This window comes from Octodon degus, unplaced genomic scaffold, assembly GCF_000260255.1.
Source record: "Octodon degus isolate 3935 unplaced genomic scaffold, OctDeg1.0 scaffold00100, whole genome shotgun sequence".
NCBI lineage: Eukaryota > Metazoa > Chordata > Mammalia > Rodentia > Octodontidae > Octodon > Octodon degus.
This window is the reverse complement of record NW_004524676.1, coordinates 5,929,185-5,936,292: the sequence shown is the minus strand read 5'-3', so window position 1 is coordinate 5,936,292 and position 7,108 is coordinate 5,929,185.

The window sequence follows — 7,108 nt, the reverse complement described above, 5'->3', positions numbered from 1 at the left end:
CAACAGGTATGACATCCTCACTGTAGTAGTACAACTAGCAGTAGTGATAGCAGCAAGCACAATTTAGAAATTGATAAACTGTGGTATTAATTTTGTATTGTAGACCATAGGAGCAAAGTCCACAGTTATATACCAGAATCAGTTGTAAATTAGGAATTTGTATGCAAAGGGTTTCTTTCGTTAGGGTGGATTTGCCTTTGGTTCCTCTGGATGAGCCCATTGTCATGTCCCAGGCACTCCCTACACTCTCTGTCTTATACTCTCTGTCATTTGGTATAGGGGGATGGGCCAGACACCTGGGTTCCTCTGCATGAAGGCTACCACTGCCTGAAGGCTCCCACAATTGCAGAGGAGTGGCAGGTGGGGCTCTCCAAGGCTCCATCAGTGGCAGTGGGCCATAGGCTGTGTCTCTTCCCTCCTTCAGGGTCTGCTGAGGCTTATCTTTCTTCATAGCACTACTCCATTGTATGTAAGTACCATGTTTTCTTTAGCCATTCACCTATTCTTGGACAGACAACTTCTTCCAAGATTTAACTGTTGTGAATTGGGCTACTGCAAATTTAAGTATCACTGTAATATGTCTTTAACTTTTTTGTGACGATACCTAATGAGAGAATAGTGGGATCAATGGAATTTGTCAATTTTCATTTTGGTTGTACTTTTTTACATTCCCAGTAACAATGTAGAAGGGTACCATAGCCTCACCAGCTTTTTTTTTTTTTTTTTGATAACTTCTTTCTGGGATACATGGAATCTCATTTTAATTTGCATTTCTGTATTCATCAGCAATGTTGATTTCTTCATGTATTTAATGGCTATTTGAGTTCTTCTGAGAAGTATTTGTTCTTTCACTTGTCCAATTTTGATTGAATCTTACATGTTGAGCGCTTCTATTGTTTGTTTGTCTTGTCCCAGGAGTTAAACTCAGGACTTCACACTTGCTGGGCAGGTCCTGCACCAAAGAGCTATATCTCTAGCCCTTGAGGGAGTCTATTGTCTTTGAACTATCTGTGTATTCTAGATGTTAATTCTCTGTCTGAACTGTCTCATGGAACTGGATTGTGTTCAGAATGTCTATGCCTATGCCTTCAAGGATTTTAACTCTTTTGTCTTAGCAGGTTGTGTTTCTGTTCTAGCATTTATTTAGCTCTTTGATATATTTTGATTTTAGTTTGATACATGGTGAGAGATATTGGTCTACTGCATGTGAATAGCCAGTTTTCCCAGCATCATTTATTTAAAGAAGCTATATTTCCTCTAGTGTATGTTTTTGATTTCTTTGTCAAAGATCAAATATTTGAATGTGCTTGGGGTTGTGATTATATATTCTATTCTGTTCTTTTGAGCTTCATGCCTGTTTTTGCACCAGTGCCATGCTGTTTGTAGCACAGTAGCTTTATAATGTAACTTGAAGCCTGGGATTGTGTTGCCTTCTACTTGGCTTGCTATCTAATACTGCTTTTGCTATTCTGGGTCTTTTCTGCTTCCATATGAATTTTAAGAGTGTTTTCTCCAATTCTATGAAGAATGCTGTTAGAATTTTGATTGGGATTGCATTAACTCTGTATATTAACTTTGGAAGTGTTATTTTTACTATGTTTGTTCTGGATATTCAGGAACAGGGGATATCTTTTAGTTTTCTGTTATCTTTGATTTCTTTTTTCAGAGTGCTGTAGTTTTTGGTGTGGAGGGCTTTTATTTCTTGTTAGGTTATTTCCTAAGAATTTAATTTCTTTGGGTGCTATTTATGCATAGTATTTTTTTTTTCTAATTTCTTTTTCATTGGGTTCATTGTAAGTATACAGGAATGCTGATTTTTGTGTGTTGACGTTGTATCCTGGATCATTACTGTATTTGACTATCAATTCTAAGAGTTTTGGTGGGTTTTTGGGTCTTCATACAACATCAGGTCATCTGCAAATAAGGGTAACTTGCCTTCTTCATTTCCTGTATATATCTCTTACTGCTTTTTCTTGACTAATTTTTCTTGTTGATGTTTTGCTTACTGTGTTGAACAGGATCAATGATAATAGACATTCTTGTCTGGTTCCTGATTTTAGAGGGAAAGCTTTCAGATTTTTGCCATTCAGTCTGATGTTGGTCCTTGGTTTGTCATAAATAGCTTTTAACAGATTGAGATAAGGTTCTCCTGTACCTATTTTCTCGGGTTTTACCAGGAATGAATGTTGGATTTTGTGTTTCTATAGATATGATCATGTGTTTCTGTCCCTCTGTTAATTTGGTGTATTATATTTATTGATCTGTGTTGAACCATCCCTGTATCCTTGGATTGAAGCTCACTTGGTCATGATAGATGGTCTTTCTGACAGGTTGTTGTATTGTTTGCTGGTATCCTGTTGACAGTTTTTAGTGTCTGTAGTTTTGAAACAGATTGGTCCGTAGTTTCATTTTTGATTGGGTGATTGTCTGGTTTTGGGAGTCAAGATAATGATATCTTCCAGAACAACTGTGGGTGTACTTCTTCCCTTTCAGTTTCTATTTAACTGCTCACCTTGCTTGCATGATGTATTCATTCTATTAGAACTTTTAGCATTGTTGGTTTCAATTGATCTTTTGGGGGGCTATCTTGAGAAATTTTGAAATGCTGATTTGGTTGGTGGTCATGAGTTACTTGAATTCTGTGATCTCTTTGTTATAGAAATACCTTATTTCTCCATCAGGTTTGAAAGAAAATTTGCAGAATATGTTGGAAGTTGTTATCTTTTAGGACATGAAACACTTAACTCCAACCTTCCCAACTCTTTAAGATTTGCGTGGAGAAGACTGCTGTTTATCTTTGTAAGTGATTCATTGCTTTTCTCGTAATAGCTTTTCAGATTCTTTTCCTGTATTTGACTTTTGCTATCGTGTGACATAGAAAGGTTCTATTTTGAGGTGTTTTGTTTTTGTACTGGGATCAAACTCAGGACCTTGCATTTGTCAGGTAGGCATTTATGCTGCTGAGCTATGTCCCTGGCCCAGAAAGGTTCTCTTGATTGTGTCTTTTTTTTTTTTTTTTTTTTTTTTTAAACTGGGAATTGAACTCAGGACGTTGTACTTGCCAGGTAGGTGCTGTGTTGCTGAGTTATATCCCTGGTCCTTAGTCATAGTTTTTAGGGTTCTGTATGTATCACTTATTTGTGTACTTCAATTCCTACCCTGTATTTTGAAAGTTTTCTCTTCTTATTTCTTTTATACTCTCTTATACCAGCTTTGTTATGCCCTTTTCACTTACTGTATTTGATCTTAGTCATTTTTTGCATCACCCAGCAGCTACGGCTTTCATTTTTCCTCTTCTCTTACCGGGTTTTTTTTGTTTTGTTTTGTTTTGTTTTTTGTATTTTGTGCAGGGTCTAATTAGGCACCTTGGACTTGGAATGATCTTTCTGTTTTCAGCCTCCTTAGCGCCAGGATTATAAGCATGTGCCACCACACCTGGACTTGGTTTTTGGTCATCCAGCTCAGTGTACCCGGGGGTGGGGCTGTTATAGCATGTGGTGCCAGGGATTGAATCCTAGTCCCTACACTTCCCTGAGCAGGCGCTTAGTCCGCTGAGCTGTCTCGCGAGCCCTTCTCTTACTGTTTTTAAGGTCTCTGAGCAATTGGTCTGTGAAAGCATTCATACATTTTAATTCTGCTAATTTGTCATCACATTGGTTGCTTACACTGTTCATGCTTTCAGTATACTTTTGTCCCTTGAATTTCTGTGTGGAACCTTTTCATGGATTCTAATTCTTTGCTACATTGACCTTTGACATTTTGTATCATTTTGTTTAGCACGAGCTTTTTATTTTTATTATTTTTTTTTTCTGTATTTTAGGGAAGGGTCTATGGGGTGTTCAGGGTCTCAATACTAGATCACACTCATAGTGATTTGCCTCTTTACAGCCTCCCAAGTGTTGGGATTACAGGTGCACCATCATGCCCAGTTTCAGTTGCCTTCTCAGCCTGCCCCAGGGGCGGGGCTGACATGGCAAGCCAGGGATTGAAAATACTAGCTTTTTATTAGTCTCTTCTGTAAACTCCCAGATTGTTTTCACACTTTATCTACATAGTTATAGTTTCTGTGATCCATTGAGCACATCACTGATCTGGTTTTTTGTGTGTGTGTTTTGGGTTTTTTCTTCAGTTTCCTGCCATCATTTTGAAATATGTGACTTTTGCTTTTCTCTTTTTGAGATTCCCAGGATTGACTGTGGGGGAGTTGCGAATTTTGGATAGTAGTTTGTTGCCTTGTCTTCTTATGTTTCTGTGAAATATTTTTTGTTTCTTTTGTTTTTGTGAGCTAGGTTTGTAGGCACTTATACTAGTGGAAAAAATGTTCCTAGAAAGGAGAGATCTTCAGTTAGTCTGCTTTTCATTATTTTATTTTTTTGGCGGAACCGGGGATTGAACTCAGGCCCTTGCGCTTGCCAGGGAAGTGCTTATTCCACTGAGCCATCTCCCCGGCCCCTACTCTGCTTTTCAGTTATGCATTCTGGACATAGCTCACTATAATACTTAGCTCTGTTTCAAAATCCAATTGCTTATGTTAATTTGGGAGGGGAGGATGCAGTGTACTTGGGTCTAGCACACAATTTTCTGAGATTGGACTATAGTATGTGTAGTTGTTTTTGTTTTTTAACACATTTGCTACAGGGTCTCACTACCCAGCTCGGACTCTTAGTGATCCTCCTGTTTTTAGCCTCCCCAGCGCTGGGATTATAGCCATGTGCCACCACACCCAGACTCAGTGGCTGGCTCAGCATGCCCAGGGTCGGGGCCAGTGCAGCATGTGGTGCCAGGGATCGAACCCCGGTCCTTGCACTTGCCTATGAGCTATCTTGCTGGCTCATATAGTACCATTAATGTTGCAGAAGTAATACGGGCATTTGCACACAGAGAAAACTCATTAATAGCAACAGTTAATCCTGGCAATATCAGACAATCTGCAACAGTAATATTGTCCAAGATAAATTGGATATTGACATACTATAAGAACCAATAGTGTACTGCTCTCGCCCACGTAGAAGAAATCCACAATTGTTGTATTGCATGAACACTAAGGCAGCCTGGATGCTGACATACAGCACATATGTACTAAGTCCAACAGCTATTGATAGCAGTAAAAATATAGCACATAGCATCAGCTGTATAAAGGTTAATCCTGCTTGATGCTTATACTATGAGAGAGATAAGTGTGGGAACAGAAGACTGCAAGAAGGAAAATTGGAAAAATTAATCAGTGGGAATGAGAAGGAAGAGCAACCTGAGAAAAAGGATCCTGTTAAGTACAATGATATTTATAGAATTGCATGAAGGAACAACAACAACAAAAAACCCCACCTAAATGAAATAGGAGGTAGAAGAGGAAAGGAAGAAGAAAAGTAACATGGAGAATAAAGATAAGAAAAAATAAAATTAAAAGGAAAAGAGATACAAAAAAAGGGGAAAGAGTCAAAACAAAACAAAACAAAACAAAACACCAACCTAAGGAAGGGCAGAAAAATTCCCTAAGCCCCAGTAAACCAGTGGAAATGAAAGTGGAAAGGGAAAAAAAAAAAACCAGTTTTTGTTTTGAATGAGTGATTTTCATCCTGCATCCATAGTTTTGGAGTCTAGGAATTCATGATCTTCTCCACTTAGTGTTACAGACTGGGTTTGTTTATCCTGTGCTGTGGTGATGTCTGTGTGCCTCATGTGACCCCGTTGGTGCCAGAAGGCAGTCAGACCCGAGATTTGTGCTGGGTGTGTACAGTGGGGCAAGGTCTCAGATACTCCGTGCTCTCCAGCACTTTCTCAGTGCAACTCCAGCTGGGTCTGGCCTCTCAGCGAGGACCTGGGCTTGTGTCTTTCCCATCCCATGCTCAAAACCCTTGGCAGGTCTCTTCCTAGTGCACTCTGTCCATGGCTTTGTCCTGTGGCTGTCACCAAGTCACTGAGACTGAAGTGAAGCCATCTCCTGGCTGTTCTAAACTTCTTCCCAACCAAACACTCTCCAGCAACATGGTGTGTGCCTGTTTTGGGATCTCTACCCAACTCTTGGCTGCCATGCAGAAGACTCCCCTTGGAGTAAACCCCAAGCGCTCCTTGCAGCTCACAACTGCCTGGAGCCTGCGTTGCTGGGCCAGTCTGCTGCAGCTTGTGTTTCCAGTAGTGCCCAGCAATATTTTGCTTCTTAGAGGCTCCCCTCTCCATGAGCCAGGGACAGAGGCCAAGACTGTCTCTGATAGGTGCTGGCCCTAGTATGAATTGCTGAGTTATTATGGTGGTCATCTAATATGGCTGAAGCCCTTAAAACAACAGCTCATCTTCCCAGAGACCACCTCCCCCCTTCTTCAGCCCCGCCCAGGGTGCAGTTTCCTTTCACCCTTCCCGCCCCCTCAGGGAAGGCCCCAGTCAGCCCCTCAGGTGTATCTAAACATCCCCTCAAACCCCACCCTTGGCAACAGGCCATAAAAGCCTCAGCCTCCCTTTGTTCCAGTCTGGAGGATTCCTTATCTTCCTGAGATTCTCTCTTGTGTCCTCCAAGATGTTAAAGCCCCTTTCCCTTTTTCCTTCTGCCTGTTTCTCTGCTCGATACTGTGGAAAACATCTATCAATTTCTTGGTCTGTGTTGTGGTCCAACTGTCAGACTTTTCCATAGCTTTTGATTTGCCTTTCAGTTCTTTCCCAATTCCTGCAGTCTGCTCTTTTATCTTTTTGCCAGATTGTTATTTCCCAGTTTCTGGATTCCAGATCTCAGACTAAATTTTGCTGTTGCTCACCACTCTGCCATCTTGATTCTTAATGGCTATTTTAAAAACTTACAGGCTGGGTATGGTGGTGCACATCTGTAGTCCCAGCACTCAGAAAGCTGAGGCAGGAGTACTGCTGTGATTTTGAGGCCAGCTTAGGCTACATAGGGAGTTCAAAGTCAGCTTCAACTACATAGTGAGACCCTGTCTCAAAAAACCAAAAAACTTATTTTCCCTAATAGCTTTCAAAAAAAGATTTTGGGGACTGCTGGGGCGTGAACCCAGAGCTTCATGAGTGATTGTATTTGCCACGCACATGGTTGTACCACTGAACCATTTCCTGTCTATATTACTACTGAATACTGTAACTTCAAGCACTCTTTCAGTGCTAG